At 38.4% G+C, this 23494-nt stretch overlaps 1 long non-coding RNA gene across 3 annotated transcripts in view; it reads left to right on the top strand.

Moving 5' to 3' along the window:
* Nucleotides 1–23494, top strand: part of LOC127483538 (uncharacterized) — a 92011-nt gene that overhangs the window by 29406 nt on the left and 39111 nt on the right. The gene's annotated exons all lie outside the window — the stretch shown is intronic.

Below are 23494 nucleotides of genomic sequence, written 5' to 3'. Positions count from 1 at the left end.
TTATAGAAGAGTAACAGTTTTACATGAAAGTGGAAAAGTAATTATTTAAAAGTAGCATTGAGACGGCAAGAGAATCTCTACCTTTTATCCAAAATAAGATCCATTTGTGGTGGAATGAGAAGGCCATGCCAAGATGGCCACTGGCAAGTGAGCGTCAGTTACTCAGGAATGGCTTTGGAAGCCACCTGGGAAACCACCTGGCAATGGAGCCTGCCTGGCAACAGGCTGTGATTGGTTATGGCATAAACCACCTCTTGACCAGACTGGCTGCCTCAGCTATATAAGCTGCTGTACCAACCGAAATAAATGAGTCTGCGGGCTGCTTGCCTCTGGCCTGCTTTCACCCGACTCCTGGTGTCTGTGTAGTAACTCTGCGCCTCCTGCCCCCAGTGCGCTTCTCCTCTCAGAACCAATCCACAGCAACATCCACTGGTGTGAATAGAGTTTATCAGGGAGTTAGGGGTGGCCTTCAGTGAAGAGGTTCTTAAAACTGTATTTACAATAGAAAGAATGTGCTATAAGGATGGAGGAAGATTATGCCAGTTGCAGAGGAAGTAGTAGGAAAGCCCCCAAACAAATAAGGGATGAGAAGACTGGGAGAATGAGGGATAGGAATGAGGTAGAAATTGCTTCTCATGGATTAAAGGAATGAGAGGCTGGTTGAAAATGATTAGCATTAAGTATTTTACTTTGCCATATACTGTTTTGGTGTGAAAATTGACTATACATTTTATTTTATTTTTTTAAAATTTATTTGACAGAGTTAGACAGTGAGAGAGAAAGACAGAGAGAAAGGTCTTCCTTCCATTGGTTCACCCCCCAAATGGCCGTTATCGCCAGACTATGCTTATCCAATGCCAGGAGCCAGGTGCCTCCTTTTGGTCTCCCAGGAAGGTGCAGGGACCCAAGCACTTGGGCCATCTTCCACTGCCTTCCTGGGCCACAGCAGAGAGCTGGACTGGAAGAGGAGTCCAGGACTAGAACCCAGCGCCCATATGGGATGCCAGCGCTGCAGGCAGAGGATTAACCAAGTGAACCATGGTGCTGGTCCCCGACTATGCATTTTAGATGGTAGCATTTGGCTAAGTCTCAGAGGTATGGTGTGGACCTATCTCAGGATGAGGTCTGCCTTGGCTTTTTAAGTAGCCAAATGGGTCCAAATGGGTTTTGAACCTCATAATTATGTAGGAAATTATAATAATTGATAACAGTAAAATATAAACATGATAAATTAATTTGGATATCCGATGACAACTATCTTAACCTCACTCCATGCCTAGTTGGTATGTTTTCAATTCTTCAAAATATGTCTTGTCTTTTAGTAATGTAAAAGGTGGAGATCAGTGGTGGTGGTGGTAGGAATTGAGATTAAGCTAGTATTTGATAATGACATCAACATAGAATACCTACTAGCTGGAAATTATTTCAAACAGTTATTACATCCTAAGAAGTCACAGTTTGATTCTGAATTTCTCAATTCAATGCCACAAATACAATGCGATTAAAATAAAACAAGGAAAACAATGCAGTGATGGAATTTCAGTTCCTAGAATATGTCTAGAGTGTTACGGATATGTTAGTCCCAATGAACCTTGCCTCCCAGTTCATGCCTTTCTGTAACCTCTTTGTACAATAGGTCTGGGTTTAGTCGTGTGAATCACTTTGTCCAACTGGATGTTAGCATGAGTAATGCAAGCATAGGTTGAAAAGTGCTTGCATGGCGAGATTGATCATCTTGGACTTCTTCCTCATAAGAGCTAATTACTATGCTGTGAAGAAGCTCAGGCAAGAACTGAATGAGAGACCATGTGGACAGAGGTTATGCCATATGAAAGACAAAGCTGTATATTCTAGCCCCAGCTGATTGTTCAGACAATTGAAGAAACATAAGTTATTTTGGATATAACATAAAGGGAAGAACTACCCAAATCAGCCCCATCAAACCTCAGAATCATGAAAAATAATAAATTGTTTTTAATTCTAGTAATTTTGAAGCTGATTTATTATGCAGCAAAAGATAACTGATAGTGTATCCACAGGTAATCTGTGTCTTCTGGAGATTATTTTCTGAAGATAACATATGTCTTTGAGGAATCATTGTGCTATGTCAGCAAATAAGTGACTCCTTTAGGTCTTTTGTTGGGAAGACATGATTTTTTTCTTTTTCTTCTTCTGAAGAAGGGTCTCACAGTATTTCTTAGGATAAAATCCATATTTTTATTAAAACTAGTTTTAATTAATCTTTATATTTAGTGTTTTTCTATACTTCACATTCGTGTGCCTGGATCTAATTGTTGTTTCCACAGTTGTGTCGTGGGATAGTTCTTGGTCAAATGACTTCTGTTCAGAAGTGCCAGAAAGATGTTTCCAGTATTATTCTAGGGATTCCCATCAGGTCTCACTTAATGGAGCTATGAAAAACAACCAAATGCAAATCTAATACCCTGTGATCCATCTACCATAACCCCACCCCTCTGCCCACTCTTAACTCCCATTGCTCTTCCAAGAAGGACAACAAACAGATCAGCCAACATGTGGACTTTATAATCTATTTTAACTTTTTAAAGACTTCTTGTAACATTGGCAAACAATTTAGAGCTCTGCAAGTATTCTTTTTATTGCAAAACACACAGGAGCTTACTCCTGACTAGATTACTATTTTTCCATACACCATGACTTCTCTTTGCAAAATGTGATTAGGGCAAATGTCCAACACCTACCAAATCCCAAAGTTCTCATGATTTTGTACACACTTTTCTTCCCTCTGAAAGTAAACCATTTAATATGAAAAGCTAGATAAAGATTTTAGAAGATTTCTTATACTATCATTGCCAGTCTGGTTGCAACATATTTATTAGTAGGGTAATATTTGTTTGAGGCTAACTTGGACTATTATGCTATGTTATGGAAACATCACTTTTCCTATGTTACAGATACATTGTATTTTTTTCTTTTTCTTCAAGGTCAAGCTTTTAATTTCAGTAGACCTGAACTGTAATTTTTAATGATGGCCAATAATTTCTAAGTTTACCAATACAGGAACAGTGCTTTCTTTGAAGTTTGAAATAATCCATTTTAATTCATTTTTATACTTTTATTTAGTAAATATAATTTTCCAAAGTACAGTTTATGGATTACATTGGCTTTCCCCCCTATAATTTCCCTCCCACTGGCACCCCTCCCATCTCCCGCTCCCTCTCCCTTTTCCATTCACATCAAGACTCATTTTCAATTTTCTTTATATACAGAAGATTGATTTATTATAAATTAAGTAAATATTTCATCAGTTTGCACCCACACAGAACATAAAGTGTAAAATACTGTTTGAGTACTAGTTATAGCATTAATTCACATTGTACAACACATTAAGGACATGAGGAGTAAGTACACAGTGACTCCTGTTGTTGACTTAACAATTTTTTTAACTTTTATTTAATGAATATAATTTCCAAAGTACAGAATATTGATTACAATGGTTCCCCCCATAACGTCCCTCCAACCCGCAACCCTCCCCTTATCCACTCCCTCTCCCCTTCCATTCACATCAAGATTCATTTTCGATTCTCTTTATATACAGAAGATCAGTTGAGCATACATTAAGTAAAGATTTCAACAGTTTGCTCCCACACAGAAACATAAAGTGAAAAATACTGTTTGAGTACTAGTTATAGCATTAGATATCAATGTACAGCACACTAAGGACAAAGATCCTACATGAGGAGTAAGTGCACAGTGACTCCTGTTGTTGACTTAACAAATTGACACTCTTGTTTATGGCCTCAGTAATCACCCTAGGCTCTTGTCATGAGTTGCCAAGGCTATGGAAGCCCCCTGAGTTCACTGACTCTGATCATTTTTAGACAAGGCCATGGTCAAAGTGGAAGTTCTCTCCTCCCTTCAGAGAAAGGTACCTCCTTCTTTGATGACCCATTCTTTCCACTGGGATCTCACTCGCGGAGATCTTTCATTTAGGTTTTTTTTTTTCCCCCAGAGTGTCTTGGCTTTCCATGCCTGAAATACTCTCATGGGCATTTCAGCCAGATCTGCATGCCTTAAGGGATGATTATGAGGCCAGAGTGCTGTTAGGACATTTGCCATTCTATGGGTCTGCTGTGTATCTCACTTCCCATGTTGGATCATTCTCTCCATTTTTGATTCTATCTGCTAGTATTTGCAGACACTATTCTTGTTTATGTGATCCCTTTGGTTCTTAGTCCTATCATTATGATCAATTGTGAACAGAAATTGATCACTGGGACTAGTGAGATGGCATGGGTACATGCCACCTTGATGGGATTGAATTTGAATCCCCTGGTATGTTTCTAACTCTACTGTTTGAGGTAAGTCAGCTTGAGCATGTCCCGAATTGCACATCTTTTCCCTCTCTTATTCCCACCCTTATATTTAACAGCGATCACTTTTCAGTTAAGTTTCAGCACTTAAGAAGAATTGTGTATTGATTACAGTATTCAACCAAAAGTATTAAGTAGAACAAACAAAAAAAAATACCAAGAGGGATAACATATTAAGCTGTTCATCAACAGTCAGGGTGAGGGCTGATCAAGTCACCATTTCTCATAGTGTTCATTTCACTTTAACAGGTTTCCTTTTTGGTGCTCAGTTAATTGTCACTTATCAAGGAGAACAAGTGGTATTTGTCCCTTTAGGATTGCTTATTTCACTCAACATAATGTTTTCCAAATTCCTAACAGGTATCACTTTTCAGTTGAAATTTAAACGCCTAAGAATAATTGTGTGTTAATTACAGAGTTCAACAAATGGTACTAGAACAAAAAAATACTAAAATGGATAAAGTATTACATTGTACATCAACCGTCAGGACAAGAGCTGATCAAGTCACTGTTTCTCATAGTGTCCATTTCACTTCAACAAGTTTCCCCTTTGGTGCTCAGTTAGTTGTCGCCAATCAGGGAGAACATATGATATTTGTCCCTTTGGGACTGGCTTAATTCACTCAGCATGATGTTTTCCAAATTCCTCCATCTTGTTGCAAATGACTGGGTTTCGTTGTTTTTGACTGCTGTATAGTATTCTATAGAGTATATGTCCCATAATTTCTTTATCCAGTCTACTGTTGATGGGCATTTGGGTTGGTTCCAGGTCTTAGCTATTGTGAATTGAGCTGAAATAAACATTAATGTGCAGACTGCTTTTTTGTTTGCCAATTTAATTTCCTTTGGGTAAATTCCAAGGAGTGGGATGGCTGGGTTGAATGGTAGGGTTATATTAAGGTTTCTGAGGAATCTCCAGACTGACTTCCATAGTGGCTTAACCAGTTTGCATTCCCACCAACAGTGGGTTAGTGTCCCTTTTTCCCCACATCCTCTCCAGCATCTATTGTTGGTAGATTTCTGAATGTGAGCCATTCTAACTGGGGTGAGGTGGAACCTCATTGTGGTTTTGATTTGCATTTCCCTGATTGCTAGTGATCTTGAACATTTTTTCATGTGTCTGTTGGCCTCTTGGATTTCCTCTTTTGAAAAATGTCTATTGAAGTCCTTGTCCCATCTCTTAAGTGGGTTGTTTGTTTTGATCTTGTGGAGTTTCTTGATTTCTTTGTAGATTCTGGTGATCAACCCTTTATCAATTGCATAGTTTGCAAATATATTTTCCCATTCTGTCGGTTGTCCTTCACTTTCCTGGCTGTTTCTTTTGCAGTACAGAAACTTCTCAATTTGATACAATCCCAAATGTTAATTTTGGCTTTGATTGCCTGTGCTTCTGGGGTGTTTTCCAAGAAGTCATTGCCGGTACCTATATCTTTCAGGGTTTTTCCAATGCTCTCTAATAATTTGATGGTGTCGGGTTGTAGATTTAATTCTTTAATCCATGTTGAGTGGACTTTTGTGTAAGGTGTAAGGTAGGGGTCTTGCTTCATGATTCTGCACGTGGGAATCCAATTTTCCCAGCACCACTTATTGAATAGACTGTCCTTATTCCAGGGATTGGTTTTGGACCCTTGATCAAATATGAGTTGGCTGTAGAAGTTTTGATTGATTTCTGGTGTTTCTATTCTGTTCCATTGGTCTATCCATCTGTTTCTGTACCAGTACCATGCTGTTTTGATTACAACTGCCCTGTAGTATGTCCTGAAATCTGGTATTGTGGTGCCTCCAGCTTCGTTTTTGTTGTACAAGATTGCTTTAGCTATTCGAGGTCTCCTGTGTCTCCATATAAATTTCAGCATAATTTTTTCCAGATCTGAGAAGAAGGTCTTTGGTATCTTGATTGGGATTGCATTGAATCTATAAATTGCTTTTGGGAGAATGGACATTTTGATGATATTGATTCTTCCAATCCATGAGCATGGAAGATTTTTCCATTTCTTGGTATCCTCTTCTATTTCTTTCTTTAAGGTTTTGTAATTTTCATCATAGAGATCTTTAACATCCTTGGTTAAGTTTATTCCAAGGTATTTGATTGTTTTTGTAGCTATTGTGAATGGGATTGATCTTAGAAGTTCTTCCTCAGCCGTGGCTTTGCCTGTGTATACAAATGCTGTTGATTTTTGTGCATTGATTTTATACCCTGCTACTTTGCCAAACTCTTCTATGAGTTCCAATAGTCTCTTAGTAGAGTTCTTTGGTTCCCCTAAATAAAGAATCATATCATCTGCAAAGAGGGATAGTTTGACTTCTTCCTTCCCAATTTGTATCCCTTTAATTTCTTTTTCTTGCCTAATAGCTCTGGCTAGAACCTCCAGAACTATATTGAATAGCAGTGGTGAGAGTGGGCATCCCTGTCTGGTACCAGATCTCAGTGGAAATGCTTCCAACTTTTCCCCATTCAATAGGATGTTGGCTGTGGATTTTTCATAGATTGCTTTGATTGTATTGAGGAATGTTCCTTCTGTACCCAATTTGCTTAGAGTTTTCATCATGAACAGGTGTTGTATTTTATCAAATGCTTTTTCGGCGTCCATTGAGATAATCATATGGTTTTTCTTCTGCAGTCTGTTAATGTGGTGTATCACATTGATTGTCTTGCGCACATTAAACCATCCCTGCATACCAGGGATAAATCCCACTTGGTCTGGGTGGATGATCTTTCTGATGTGTTGTTGCATTCTATTGGCGAGAATTTTATTGAGGATTTTTGCATCTATGTTTATCAGGCATAATGGTCTGTAATTCTCTTTCAACGCTGCATCTTTTTCCGGCTTAGGAATTAAGGTGATGCTGGTTTCATAGAAAGAATTTGGGAGGATTCCCTCTTCTTTGATTATTCTGAATAGTTTGAGAAGAATTGGAGTTAGTTCTTCTTTAAATGTCTGGTAGAATTCAGCAGTGAATCTATCTGGTCCTGGGCTTTTCTTTGTTGGGAGGGCCTTAATTACTGTTTCAATTTCTGTCACTTATGGGTCTGTTTAGGTTTTCGATGTCTTTCTGGTTCAATTTATGTAGGTTGCATGTGTCCAGGAATCTATCCATTTCTGATAGGTTTCCCTGTTTGCTGGCATACAAGTCCTTGTAGTAATTTCTGATGATTCTTTTTATTTTTGTGGTGTCTGTTGTTACGTTTCCTTTTTCATCTCTGATTTTATTGATTTGGGTCTTTTCTCTTCTTTTTTAGTTAGTTGGGCCAATGGGGTGTCAATTTTGTTTATTTTTTCAAAAAACCAGCTCCTCGTTTGGCTGATTTTTTGTAATGTTTTTTTTGGATTCAATCCTGTTGATTTCCTCTTTGATTTTCATTATTTCTCTTCTCCTACTAGATTTGGGTCTGGTTTGCTGTAGTTTTTCTAGATCCTTGAGATGTGTTGACAGCTCATCTATTTGGTGCCTTTCCAATTTCTTGATGTAGGCACCTATTGATATAAACTTTCCTCTTAACACTGCTTTTGCTGCGTCCCATAAGTTTTGGTATGTTGTGCTGTTATCCTTATTTACTTCCAGAAAATTTTTGATTTCTCGTTTAATTTCTTCTATGACCCACTGTTCATTCAGGAGCATGTTGTTCAATCTCCATGTGTTTGCGTATGCTCTAGGGATTCCTGAGTTGCTAATTTCCAACTTCATTCCTTTATGATCTGAGAAGCTGCATGGTATGATTCTAATTCTTTTGAATTTGCTGAGACTTGCTTTATGGCCTAGTATGTGGCCAATCCTAGAGAAGGTTCCATGTACTGCTGAGAAGAATGTAAAATCTTTAGCTGTAGGATTGAAAGTTCTGTATATATCTGTTAGATCCATTTGGGCTATAGTGTCGTTTAAATCTACTGTATCCTTGTTGATCTTCTGTCCTGTTGATCTGTCTATTTCTGAGAGTGGAGTATTGAAGTCCCCCAGAACTATTGCATTGGGGTCTAAGTCTCCCTTTAAGTCACTTAACAAATCTTTTAGATAAACCGGTGCCCTGTAGTTAGGTGCATATACATTGATAATTGTTATATCTTCTTGTTGTATTGATCCCTTAATCATTATATAGTGTCCCTCTTTGTCTCTCTTATCAGTTTTTGTGGTAAAGTTTATGTTGTCCGATATTAAGATGGCTACGCCCGCTCTTTTTTCATTTCTGTTGGCATGGTATATCTTTTTCCAGCCTTTCACTTTCAGTCTGTATGGATCTTTGTTGGAAAGATGTGTTTCTTGTAAGTAGCAAATAGATGGGTTTTGTTCCTTAACCCAATCAGCCAATCGGTGTCTTTTAACTGGACAGTTCAGGCCATTCACGTTCAATGTGACTATTGATAAGTGGTAACTTTGCCCTGCCATTTGCCAAAGATAAGTTCTAATATATGCTTTGAATTCCCTGTGATCTTTTGTTGTGAGGTTTCCTTTCTTTATCTTCTTTCATATTGATGACCGTGTTTCTGTGTTTCTGTGTGTAACACATCTTTAAGCATCTTTTGCAGGGCTGGACGAGTGGCAACAAATTCTTTCAATTTCTGTTTGCTATGAAAAGTCTTTATTTCACCTTCATTCACAAATGATAGCTTTGCAGGATATAATATTCTGGGCTGGCAGTTTTTCTCTCTTAGTACCTGGGCTATATCTCGCCTTTCCCTCCTAGCTTGTAGAGTTTCTGATGAGAAGTCAGCTGTGAGTCTGATTGGAGATCCTCTGAGAGTAATCTGACGTTTCTCTCTTGCACATTTTAGGATCTTTTCTTTATGTTTCACTGTGGAGAGTTTAATTACAACGTGTCATGGTGAGGATCTCTTTTGGTCATGTTTATTAGGGGTTCTGTGAGCTTCCTGTACTAGGATTTCTCTGTCCTTCTCCAAACCTGGGAAATTTTCTGCTAATATCTCACTAAAAAGGCCTTCTAATCCTTTCTCCCTCTCCGTGCCTTCAGGAACTCCTAGAACCCGGATGTTGGGTTTTTTAATAGTATCCTGAAGATTGCTGACAATATGTTTTAGATTTCTAATTTCCTCTTCTTTTCTTTGGTCTGACTGTATCCTTTCCTGTTCTCTGTCTTCTAAGTCCGATATTCTCTCTTCTGCTTCACCCATTCTGTTTGTAAGGCTCTCTATTGTGTTTTTCATTTGATCTATTGAATTCTTCACTTCATTATGATTTCTCGTCACTATCACAGTTTCCTGTTGTACTAGTTGTTTCGTTTCATTTTGATTCCTCCTTAATATTTCATTTTCACGGGAGAGATTTTCTATCTTGTCCATTAAGGATTTCTGTAGTTCAAGAATTTGTTTTTGAGAACTTCTTAATGTTCTTATCAATTTTTTGAGATCTGCTTCTTGCATTTCTTCTATGTCATCATCTTCATAATCTTGAATTGGGGTGTCTTTTTCATTTGGGGGCTTCATGGTGACTTCCTTGTTTTTATTACCTTGGTTTTTGCATTTGTTATTTGGCATATTGGAGATATTTGGTTTCTTCACTGTTGTGCTTTTTCTTGTTATACTATGACTCTAGATTAAGTGGACTGTCTGTTTTTGATGGAACCTTAGAGGCTTGAGATGGGTGTGGCCTGAGAGCTCTGTTTGGTGTGCCAAAGGTGACACTCCCAGGTTAGGCGTGGTAGATCTCTCTCTCTCTCTCTTTCTTTTCTTGATTCAAAAGGGAAGTAATTCCGCATAGCTGAACAAAGTTGGAGGTAGTTAGCAGGCAAATGATAGATCCACAGGAGCCAGAGATCGGAAGCTCTTTCCCAAGGACCACACAGGGAATCTGTTCTGCCCTCAGGGTGGGCTCAGATTCTCCTTCAGTCTCCCACTGGGTTGCCAAAGTTACAGAATTGTAGCGTCTCTGGAGAGTACTCATGTGAATTCCGTGAGTTCTCTCCCCCACTGTCTCTTTTTTCACAGTCTCAGTTCAGTAGCACCACAGATTTACTAGGTCCTAATCTTCTGTTAATTCGCCCCGCCCAGAGTCAGGTTTTTCTGCTAGGCTCAGGGCCGGTGCAGACCTGAGGTCGCTCTGCTTATGACGTATGTCCAAGATGGTGCCTGCTCTTTGTCTTGCTCGCCCTTGAGAGGTGAGCGTAGAGAGAGAAACCCGTGTCCGTACCAGTCACCTTTTTTTTTTTCTCTCTCTCTCTCTTCCAGTTAGCCTGGTGAACTTCCCCCCCCCCCCCCCCGGGGGTCGTTCCCTCTAGTCTCCTCTCTCCGCTTGCCTGCCGGTGTCTCGGGCTATTGAGGTTCAGCTCACCTCGCGTTCCAGTGCTGGTGTGTTGAGTCTGCCTCTGTTGTCCCGAATTGTGGGCTCCCACGCTCTCCACACAGGTCCACTGTGAATCACACGTTCTGGAAGAGTTTCTTCTGCTGTTTCCTCCCCTACTCTTCCTTGAACCTGCAGTATCTCCACTTTTATTAAACTGTCTCTCCACGGACTCTCAGTGTGCTCCCTTCCTATTCCGCCATCTTGCCTCCTCCATTTTTTTGACTTAACAATTTGACACTCTTGTTTATGGCGTCAGAAATCTCCCTTGGCTCTAGTCATGAGTTGCCAAGGCTATGGAAACCTTTTGAGTTCACCGACTTTGATCTTATTTGGACAAGGTGATAGTCAAAGTGGAAGTTCTCTCCTCCCTTCAGAGAAAGGTACCTCCTCTTTTGATGGCCCATTCTTTCTACTGGGATCTCACTTGCAGAGACCTTTCATTTAGGTTTTTTTTTTTTTTTTTTTTTTTTTTTGCCAGAGTGTCTTGGCTTTTGCTGCCTAAAATACTCTCATGGGTTCTTCAGCCAGATCCGAATGCCTTAAGGGCTGATTCTGAGGCCAGAGTGCTGTTTAGGACATCTGCCATTCTATGAGTCTGCTGTGTATCCTGTTTCCCATGTTGGATCATTCTCTCCCTTTTTTATTCTATCGTCCATATACAATGTGGTATTACAGGATAGTTACCAGCGTTTTGAGAATGTCTATGTAATGCCACAGTTGCTGGATGATTAACCAAGAGATGATGTGTGCCTTCACATTTTTATCACATGCAAGTGGACTATCAGTGTATGGTTACCATAAAATTTTAATGTAATATATGTATTTGATTAAGAAGGGTCCTCTGCATTGTTTATTGGTCACCAAAGAAATGATTTAACTCACTGCTACACTGTAGCATAATTAGAACTTATATTAGGTGTTTGTGATAGTATTTTTATGTGAATAAAGTACATTTTATTAATCATAAGGTTTTCTTTTTTAAAGAAAGCTTTTATTTAATATAAATTTTGAAAGTACAAATTTTGGATTATAGCGGTTTTCCCCCCATAACCTCCTTCCCACCCACAAACCATCTTATCTTCTACTCCCTCTCCTACCCCATTCTTCATTAAGATTCATTTTTAATTATCTTTATATATAGAAGATCAACTTAGTATATACTAAGTAAAGATTTCAACAGATTGCACCTGCACAGACATATAAAGTATAAAGTACTATTTGAGTACTAGTTTTACTGTTAATTAACATAGCACACAAGACATTAAGGACAAAGATCCTACATGGGGAGTAATTGCACAGTGACTCCTATTGTTGATTTACCAAGTGACATTCTTATTTATGATGTCAGTAATGACCTGAGGCTCTTGTCATCAGCTGCCAAGGCTATGGAAGCCTCTTGAGTTCGCCAACTCCGACCTTATTTAGACAAGGCCATTGTCAAAGTGGAAGTTCTCTCCTCCCTTCAGAGAAAGGTACCTCCTTCTTTGATGGCCTGTTCTTTCCGCTGAGACCTCACTCACAGAGGTCTTTCTTTTAGGTCATTTGTTGCCACAGTGTCTTGGCTTTCCATGCCTGAGAAACTCTCATAGGCTTTTTAGCCAGATCTGAATGCCTTAAGGGCTGATTCTGAGGCCAGAGTGTGTTTAGGGCTTTTGCCATTCTATGAATCAGCTGTGTATACCACTTTGCATGTTGGGCTCTTGTCTCCTTTTTAATTCTATAAATTATTATTAGCAGACACTAGTCTTATTATGTGATGCCTTTGACACTTAACCCTATCTTTTTCATCAATTATGAACTTAAACCGAACACTTTAAGAAGTAAGATGTCATTGGAACCTGCCAGCTTAATGAAATTTGGAGTCCCATGCCATGTCTCTGGCTCTACCATTAGGAGTAAGTCCAAGTGAGCATGTGCCAAACTGTGTGTCTCCTCCCTCTCTTATTGCCACTCTTCTTTTTTAACAGGGATCACTTTTCAGTTAAATTTAAACACCAAAGAATAATTGTGTGTTAATTAAAGAGTTCAGCCAATGGTATTAAGTAGAAAAAGAAAATACTGAAAAAAAAAGTAGTAAGCTGTTCCATCACAGCCAGGACAAGGGCTGATCAAATCATTGTTTCTCATACTGTAAGTTTCACTTCTACAGGTTTCCTTTTAGGTGCTCAGTTAGTTATCACCGATCAGGGAGAACATATGATATTTGTCTCTTTGAGACTGGCTTATTTCACTCAGCATGATGTTTCCAGATTCCTCCATTTTGTTGCAAATGACTGGATTTCATTTTTTTAAACCACTGTGTAGCTTTCTATAGAGTACATATGCCATAATTTCTTTTTTAAATTTAATTAATTTTTATTTATTTATTTATTTATTTATTTATTTATTTTTTGGACAGGCAGAGTGGACAGTGAGAGAGAGAGACAGAGACAGAGAGAAAGGTCTTCCTTTGCCATTGGTTCACCCTACAATGGCCGCTGCAGCCAGTGCACCACACTGATCTGAAGCCAGGAGCCAGGTGCTTCTCGTGGTCTCCCATGCAGGTGCAGGGCCCAAGGACTTGGGCCATCCTCCACTGCACTCCTGGGCCACAGAAGAGAGCTGGACTGGAAGAGCATCATTTGGGACAAAATCTGGTGCTCTGACCAGGACTAGAACCTGGTGTGCCGGCACCACAGGTGGAGGATTAGCCTATTGAGCCACGGTGCTGGTCCCCAAAATTTCTTTATCCAGTCTTCTGTTGATGGGCATTAGATTGATTCCAGGTCTTAGCTATTTTGAATTGAACTGCAATAAACATTGAGGTGTGGACAGCTCTTTTATTTGCCAATTTAATTTCCTTTGGGTAAATTCTGAGGAGCTGGATGGCTGGGTTGTATGGTAGGGTTATATTCAGGTTTCTGAGGAATCTCCAGACTGACCTTCATAGTGGCTTTACCAGTTTGCATTCCCACCAGCAGTGGAATAATGTCCCTTTTTCCCCACATCCTCGCCAGCATCTGTTGTTGGTAGAGTTCTGAATGTGATCCATTCTAACTGGGGTGAGGTGAAACCTCATTGTGGTTTTGATTTGCATTTCCCTGATTGCTAGTGATCTTGAACATTTTTTCATGTGTCTGTTGGCCTCTTGGATTTCCTCTTTTGAAAAATGTCTGCTTAGGTCCTTGTCCCATCTCTTAAGTGGGTTGTTTGTTTTGTTGTTGTGGAGTTTCTTGATCTCTTTGTAGATTCTGGTTGTTAATCCTTTATCAGTTGCATAATTTTCAAATATTTTTTTCTCATTCTGTCGGTTGCCTCTTCACTTTCCTGACTGTTTCTTTTTCAGTACAGAAACTTCTCAATTTGATGTAATCCTAATTATTTATTTTGGCTTTGATTGCCTGTGCCTCTGAAGTGTTTTCCAAGAAGTCTTTGCCTGAGCCTAATCTTGCAGGGTTTCTCCAATGTTCTCTAATAATTTGATGGTGTCGGGTCGTAGATTTAGGTCTTTAATCCATGTTGAATGGATTCTTGTGTAAGGTGTAAGGTAGGGGTCTTGCTTCATGCTTCTGCACGTAGTAATCCAGTTTTCCCAGTACCATTTATTGAATAGACTGTCCTTGCTTCAGGAATTGGTTTTACATCCTTGATCAAATATAAGTTGGCTGTAGATGTTTGGGTTGATTTCTGGTGTTTCTATTCTGTTCCATTGGTCTACCTATCTCTTTCTGTAACATTACCAGTCTGATTTGATTATAACTGCCCTATAGTAAGTCTTGAAATCTGGTATTGTGATGCCTCTGGCTTTGTTTTTCTTATACAAAATTGCTTTACCTATTCGAGTTCTCTTGCTTCTCCATAGGAATTTCAGCATAATTTTTTCCAGATCTGAGAAGAAGGTCTTTGGTATCTTGATTGGTATCACATTGCATCTGTAAATTGCTTTTGGGAGAATGGACATTTTGATGATATTGATTCTTCCAATCCATGAGCATGGAAGATTTTTCCATTTTTTTGGTATGCTCTTCTATTTTTTTCTTTAAGATTTTGTTATTCTCACCATAGAGATCTTTAACGTCCTTAGTTAAGTTTATTCCAAGGTATTTGATTGTTTTTGTAGCTATTGTGAATGGGATTGATCTTAGAAGTTCTTTCTCAGCTGTGACATTGCCTGTGTATACAAAGGCTGTTGATTTTTGTGCATTGATTTTATACCCTGCTACTTTGTCAAACTCTTCTCTGATTTCCAATAGTCTCTTAGTAGAGTTCTTTGAATCCCCTAAATAAAGAATCACATCGTCTGCGAAGAGGGATAGTTTGACTTCTTCCTTTCCAATTTGTATTTCTTTAATTTCTTTTTCTTGCCTAATGACTCTACAATTCCAGTACTATATTGAATAACAATGGTAGGAGTGGGTGTCCCTGTCTGGTACTGGATCTCAGTGGGAATGCTTCCAACTTTCCCCATTCTATATGATGCTGGCTGTGAATTTTTCATAAATTGGCTTGATTGTGTTGAGGAATGTTCCTTCTGTACCCAATGTGCTTAGAGTTTTCATCATGAGGCCACAGCACACCGGCCGCAGCAGCCATTGGAGGGTGAACCAACGGCAAAAGGAAGACCTTTCTCTCTGTCTCTCTCTCTCTCACTGTTCACGCTGCCTGTCAAAAAAAAAAAAAAAAAGAGTTTTCATCATGAAAGGGTGTTGTATTTTATCTAATGCTTTCTCTGCATCTATTGAGATAATCATGTGCTTTTTCTTCTGCAGTTTGTTAATGTAGTGTATCATATTGATTTATTTGTGAACGTTGAGCCATCCCTGCATACCAGGGATAAATCCCACTTGGTCTGGGTGGATGATATTTCTGATGTGTTGTTGAATTCTCTTGGTGAGAATCTTATTGAGTATGTTTGTGTCTATGTTCATCAGGGAAATTGGTCTGTAATTTTCTTTCTCTGCTGCATCTTTTTCAGGTTTAGGGATTAAGGTGATGCTGGCTTCATAGAAAGAATTTGGGAGGATTCCCTCTCTTTCAATTATTTTGAAAAGTTTGAATGTCTGGTAGAATTCAGCAGTGAATCCATCCAGTCTTGGGCTTTTCTTTGTTGGGGAGGCCTTTATTACTGATTCAATTTCTGACTAGGTTATGGGTCTGTTTAGGTTTTCTGTGTCTTCATGGTTCAATTTAGGTAGGTTGTATGTGTCCAAGAATCTATCCATTTCTGACAGATTTCCCAGTTTGTTGGCATACAACTCTTTCTAATCATTTTTGATGACTTTTCATTTCAGTGGTGTCTAATTACATTCCCTTTTTCATCTTTAATTTTATTGATTTGCGTCTTCTTGCTCCTTTTTTTTTGGTTAGTTGAGTCAATGGTGTGTCAATTTTATTTTTCGTATGCGATACTGTTTCTAGTAACAAATACTATGATAATTTTTAACAAAGTGTGATTAAGTTCCTAATGGATTTAAACGCTTCCTTTGTTAATGTAAAAGTTAAATTTACATTGTTCTGAATTGTGTGACTCTGGCCCCAGAGAACATTTGGCAATATCTAGAGCCATTTTTGGTCATCAAAATAGGAGAGGTGCTACTGCCATTTAGTGGACAAAGGACAGGGATGCTAAACACCCTAAAATGTGCAGCACAACTTCCCTCCCTTATCTCCCAACAAAGAATCATCTGGTGCAAATGTCAATAGTGTCAAGGTTGATAATCACTGCTCCAGCTCTTTATGAGCACAAAGTTACAGGAAACTAATAAAATGTGATAAACATTAGACTGGAAATTTGAACTTCGGGGTTTGGGACTCAAATTATTAGTCCAAGAAGTCTGTGTAAGGGCAGTTTACTCATAAAAATGATAATTGGTGTAGGCATTAGTTAATTATAGTTAATTAATATTTGTTAATTAGGTAGTGTTATGTAGTGTTAAGCAGGTTAAGTAGTGTTTAGGATGCCTGCATCCCATATCAGTGAAGCCCATGGGGATTGAGTTCTCTCTCTGATTCCAATCAAGCTTCCTGCTAATTTGTCTGGGAGGCAACAGATGATGACACAAGTATATAGGTTCTTGATTTTTGTATGGGAGACCTGAATGGATTTCCTGGCTCCTGGCTTTGGCTTGTCCCAACTCTGATTTTTGAAGGCATTTATGGAGTAATCCAGCAGATGGGTGACCCTTCTGTCCCTCTGTTCTGTCACTCTGCCTTCAAATAATCAAATAAATAAAACTTTGAAAAATTATTAACTTCTTTGCCACCATTCCTTATAAAAGTGAGATAATCATTTAGAAATAAAAGTAGAGCAAAATAACAGTGATGTTATTATTGATTTTGATTCTCTGAGAATGGTAGGAGTTTGGGAAAAGTGTATTGTTCATCATTAGCACATACAGATTAGTAATCATTTACTTCTTTGGAGATGCCTGGCTTGAGTAAGCAGTGACTACTCCAGCCTTCTTTCTGATAGCTCACTTGATCTCCAGGTTTGTGATCATGCAGAAATTAAATCTTATTCTTTCCATCTTTCTTTGGGAGAATACAGAGAGGAAAGAGTTCCTTGTGTGTTCATGTATTAACATATCATACTGATTAAGTGAGACCACATAGCTTATTGTTTTGATATTTGTGGGATAGTCTAAGTGTCTCACTGTGACATTCTGATGAGAGCGTCAAACAGTGTGGAGCTGGTAACTTGTGTGCTTAGTGTATGGAACAAATTGAAGAAACTCTATTCCAATGATACATATTCAAAATTGATTTTCCTTTATGGCTGAATGTTAAAGTTTAAAAATAGAATGCCCTAGCTTTTCCATAGAAGTGAGTGATGACTGAAGATCCAGTATCAAAATGTGTTTCTTTCTCATATACAATTTCCTCTATTGACATACTCTTATTCTAGTTTGAATAGCTCTTTAGCTAGTAGAGTGGCTGCATGAGGGCTGGAGGCAGAATTCTCAGTTATATCCAATTTTATATTCCTTGAACCATGGACTAAATATAAACAGAAAACCTATTGGTAGACAAAGTCATTTTTTTTGGATCAAAAATAACAAAACACCCCAAGTCCTAAGCCTCTCATGTAAATGAGTTTGAACTTTAGATTGAAAGACATAATTTTACAAAGTGCTCCCTTCCTGTCCTACACCTTCACCCAGACAACCCTGCCACACACTTCTTGGGCCACATGCTTTCAAACAAGTTAAGAAATTGTTTGCTTAAAGTAACTACATTTTTATAATAAAGGATTAAATACATTTGGATTTCCTATAAATCATACTTAATTTTTAAAAATATTCATTTATCTGAAAGTGTTACAGAAAGAAAGAAAGCAAGAGTGAGCTATCTGATGGCTCCCCAGATGGCCACAAACTCCAGGGTTGGGCCAGGCCAAAGCCAGCAGCCCAGAGCTTTCCAGGTCTCCCATATGTGAGGTAGGGGCTCAAACACTTGGGCCATCTTCCATTGCATTTTCCAGGTCATTAGCAGGGAGCTATATTGCAAGTGGGAGAAGCTGGGACAGGAATCGGCAACCACATGGGATGCCAGCATCACAAACCTTGGCTTTACCTGCTATTCTACAATGCCAGCCCTGATACTTAAATTTTTATCAATTAATGCAGTTTGTGGACTTAAAGTCCCTATTACAATCTGCTGAATTCTTTGATTTAGCTCCCACTCTTTGGTTGGTTCATTTATGTGAAAATTTTTTAGGAACAACATGACACAAGTTCCCTGTTCTTTTCTCAGGATATTCTGGTCTGTAGCCTTTCTTTAGATTTTTTTTTTCATTTATTATTCCTGATATGTTTTCTGTGAAATATCATTAAGTGAGCATAAGTTGGAAAGGAAAGATCAGTGTTTACCAAAATTTTTACTTTTAAGGCCAATATGTTTGAATGGAAAGAAAATGACTATATATTTTCTGTTTTTTTTTTTTTTCCTTCCTTGTCAGAAATTTTAAGCAGACCTTTTTGGAAGTGGATCTTTTAAGTTCTAGGGAAGCCTCCTCGTTATGTTGGTAATGTTTCTATAGCTTAGAAGTCTGTAGCTTGACTTTGAATGATATTACAATAGAAATAATGCCTGTCCTGCATTTATAATCATTGCAAAACAATTTTAATCTTACTGCACTCTTATATAATTCACAATTTAAATATTACTCTGCTTTTATGTAATTCCTAACACTAATGCACTATAATGCTTTTCTTTATGTATCTCCTTTTTAATATCTCCTATACTTTATTGCACACTATGTATCTCTCTATAAACACAACAAATTTTCCCAAACTCTCATAAACTCAGATGTGTTTTTTCCCTCTTTCCTCTACTATCTGACTTACTTACTTACTAGGTAAAAATAAACTTGTCTCTGTGATATGTCATAATTTTTCTGCTCAACTTCTTTCCTCCTGCATTCTTTGTAGCAAAGGAGGATCTAAATGCTGGACCCCAAAGCAAGAATCCTTTCTTCTTGAAAGGCAGTGGAGACTAGGGATATGGGAGGGATGGCAAGAATATAACCTATTTCTTTCTTCTTTTATCCTTGCCACATGAAGCAATTATAAATTAGAATGATATGGTTCTTGGTCACTGAGCACAACTGAAATTCAAAGATAAGAATGACGTCTTCCTCTAAAAAATCTGTGGCTTAGTCTTCAGTCCTTCACCATTCTGGATTTTCCCCTAATTTCTCACTTCCTCTTCCCGGATACCTCAAACCATTTGGCACTCCTCCCCCTCTTTTTTTACATGTGTGTGCTTGAAAACAGAAGCCCTCATCACCACCTCTCAGTTAGACAAATGCAAATGTGATAATTTCATACTCCTTTTTTGAAACAATTTAACTTCTTCCCAGTGCTTTCAGAATGATGTCCAAATACACCAGCCTGTGTTCAATACTCTCTGTCATCGGGCCCCTTTACACCTCTACTACATTTCTCCATTGTGTCCTACTTGCCAGCCATTTGATTTATCTTTCAACATCAGCATCTCTTTTGCCTCTGAATCTTCTTATACCAGTGATGAAATATTCTGATTGTACTCTGCTTTACATGGCCAATTCCATTTCTTGTCTAAGTATTGGCTTAGACACTGTTTCCTTCATGGATTGCATCCTGGCCCTCCTAGACTGAACTAGATGGCACTTCTAGGCATCCTTTTAATGCCCTCCATTGTTTTTTGGGTTAGAAAATTCAAACTCTAGATTGTCTTGCTCAGTGTTATATTGTACATTGCATGGCATGAATTAGATGCTCAACGCATACTTTTTGAAAACTGATTGAATGCAGAAATTAGTGTTGATTGAGCAGATATTAGGAACATCATTCATCAAACTGAACAAGAAATCCTTCAACTGGTAAAATTCCTTAATTGGAGTCACTCTGAACACAATCCCTAGTGATCTGTAATTTTGTCCTTCATGTCCATCTAACATTCCCACTGTGAGCTACTAATGAGGACTGTGATGATTAAGCTAATCCTTATCTCTATTCATGTGTTGTCTAAATCCATTTTCTGTTGCTGTAGCAAAATGCCCGAGTCTGGGTACTTTATATAAAAAAGAGGTTTATGTAGCTTACAGTTTTGGAGGTGCAAGAGTGTGATGCCTGCATCTGCTTGGCTCTTATAAGGGCTTTCTGGCTATATCACAACATGGTAGATGGCAACATGACAAGAGTTCATGTGTGAAGGAGAGATCGTGTCAAGACAGGAAGCAAGAGAGATTCAGGAGAGGCATGAGCTTTTCTTAAAACAACCTGCCTCTGGGGACTGTCCACAAGAGTGAGAAAAGACTTCCAGGAGCAAAGTATTAATCCCTTCCAAGAGCAGTGCCCTATGACCTAATTATCTTCAGTTAGGCCCCACCTCTTAAATGTTCCACCACCTCTCAATATTGCTACACTGGGAACCATGGGAACCATGACTCCAGTACATGAAACATGGGGGGATACACTAAAATCATAGCCAAACCATAGCATGTGTCAAGCTTTATCCTGAGTGCTTTAGATGAATTATCTTATTTAACAGTTATTGCTAGTGGGCTGTAAAGTAGGTATTGTTATTATCTCTATATTTTTAAATGAGGAATTTGGGGCTTAGTTAGTAATGGAGCCAGGATTCAAACCCAGGTCTTTAGGATTTATATTATTTATATAAATTTTATTATTTATATAAATTTATTTATATTTATATTATTTATATTGAATTGATTTCAATGTAGTGAAATTGGTGAAGTAACTTGTTTCATTATGATGAAAATTATGATAATTGTGCAATGTCATAATTGCATTTATTCCTCTGAATGATATTATATTCATATATGGCAGGTTTTACTTTCTTATTTTAACCATTGATAAAAATCTAAGGACAAACTGGTCAACTTATATCTGAAATAAACCAGCTATTGAGAAGTAACTAGAGCTCTAGAACTCAGTTGTCCTGATTAGCTAAACATCTTTGCTGGGATGGGCATTTAGCATAGTGGTTAAAGTGGCCATTGGAGATGCCTGAATCCCTGGTTCAAGTTCTGGTTTCTCTGATCCACATCCAGCTTCTCATTAATGTACACTTTGGGAGGCAGCAGATGATGACTCAAGTCCTTGGGTCCTTACCATCCATGTGGGAGAGCCAGATTGAGTTTTGGTCTCTTGGCTTTGGCCTGGCCCAATTCCAGTTGTTGAGGACATTTGGGCTGTGAACAAGCATAAGGAAGATATTTCTCTGTTGCTCTGCCTTTCAAATAAAATGAAAATAAATCTATAATTTTTTAAAATAAATCTTTGCTGGATTTACATGGCATCTGCGAGTAAGAATCGAATGACTCAGTGAGGTGACTAGCATTCACTCTTTTAGCCTCATCTACATGAACTTTCCCCAGTGATCTCACAGTCAGGAAGACCAGACTACCTGTTATTATTTTTTTTTCACAGGCTCAATGCACATTCAGACCTTAGCTGTTGATTTACAATGTGTTTTGACAGCCAAACAAGGAAAGTCAGATGGATGGCAGGTTTTTATAAACAAAGAAACTTTGCCTGGATCAAATTAGACAAGTGAGACTTACAAGTTGTGATGAGTAAAATGGAGCAGCTAGAGCTTTTCTGCTGTCTGATCCACAGAATCTGAATCTGAATAGCCTGTCCAGTCCACATCTTTCACTTTGAATTTATTTATTCTGATAGTCACACTCTTGAAAGTGACAAATGAACGGTAACTTTGGGGAAGCATAAGGAGTGAAAATAGCCTGTTTCTTTGGTCCATAATTGAAACATCCTAAGTTCTCAGACACATTAATAGACAACATCTGCTAAAATCAAGAGAAAGAGTGAAAAACAGGATATGAGGCTTTGGGGATTAGAGGGAAGGGTATCCAGCTCGGACGAAGCTCCCATGACCGGGGTAACTGAGGCCAAGTGACTTGGTTAAGCAAAATAAAAACAACTGAAAAGAAACTATTGAACTGGAACAGAATTAATTTTATTCACTTTTCATCAATCTCTTTTAGCTAAACAGATAATATAGAAAGACACATAAAATGATTTTGAGTTAAAAAGAGTCAGGACATAGGGTCTTCAGAGAATTCTGTTGAGGGAGACAGAGTATCTATCTTTTTTTCTTTTTGCTTTCCCTCCTTATCATGGAGACTGCTTGAAATCTAAAACAATGAATAAAAGAAACATGGCACTTCCAAAATCTTCAGATGATTTCTAAATAAATGAAGATTTTCAATGAGATTTTTACTTAGTTCTGAAGAAAAACACACAAATTTAAAGCAAGCTATGGTTTCTTTAAGTATTTTTTTAAAAATCATTTTAGATTGAAATTTTATCTACAGTATACAAAGACCGAATGTCCTCATGACTTTGCCCTTGTTCCAAGTTAATAGAATGGCAGGCTGCTACTGGAGAATTCTGGAAATTGGTTCTATTATGCAGAATAATGCTATACTGCCTCTTAGGAGCTGTACTCACCCAAGACCTATTGGAAGATATTGCTTTGTATTTTAAGGGATATTTTCTCTCAGCTTCAGAATTAAGACAGGTGTGTAGAAGTGTAAAAATAGAGGTTGGCATTGTGGCATAGTAGGTAGCAGGTTAAGCTTCTGCCTGCGACACCATTTCTGACATCCCATGTGGGCATTCGAGACCCCACTGCTCCACTTCTGATCCAGCTCCCTGTTAATGTGCCTGGGAAAGCAATGTGGGATGGCCCACGTGCTTGGGTCCCTGCATCCATGTGGAGACCCAGAAGAAGCTCCAGGCTCCCTGGCTTTGGCCTGGCCCAGCCCTTGCCATTGCTGCCATTTGGGCACTGATACAGTGGATGGAAGACCTCTCTGTCTCTCCTCCTTGTGCTATAATTCTGCCTTTAAAATAAATAAAAAATAAGTTTTGAAAAAAAAAAAGAAGTGTAAAAATGGCTTAACCAAGTGTCAACAAAGGACCAGGTAGTAAATATTCCTGGTGGGCTATATGCTTTCTGTGGCAACTACCCAGTTTTGCCATTGTGTTGTCAATGCAGTTGTAGACAGTAAGTCCATGGGTTCCCAAGAGAAACATTCATCCAAGTTTAAATGAGGCTACGGTGGTAGCAGGTATACAGAGGTAAATGCACCTGCTTCAGCGAGCTCACCTGGGAGAGCTTAATGAGTTACTGATCTCCTAAATACATCTGAGGGTCCAACTATTTTGTAGGAGTTGAAGAGGAATGAATAGGTTTACCTCTTTCCAAGGAAAATTTATTTATATAAAATAGGACCCTAGGTCAGAGTTTGTTGACCTTGGGTGTATGCTAAACTTTTCCTAATATTTAAATGAAGCATTTTTTCTCTCTAGATACTAACAGAGGTTCAATTATTACTTAAG

This window comes from Oryctolagus cuniculus, chromosome 13 (assembly GCF_051225735.1).
Source record: "Oryctolagus cuniculus isolate XC-2025 breed Fujian yellow rabbit chromosome 13, ASM5122573v1, whole genome shotgun sequence".
NCBI classification, from domain to species: Eukaryota; Metazoa; Chordata; class Mammalia; order Lagomorpha; family Leporidae; genus Oryctolagus; species Oryctolagus cuniculus.
The sequence above is the reverse complement of the archived record's forward strand: the minus strand, read 5'-3'. Positions and strand labels throughout refer to the sequence as shown.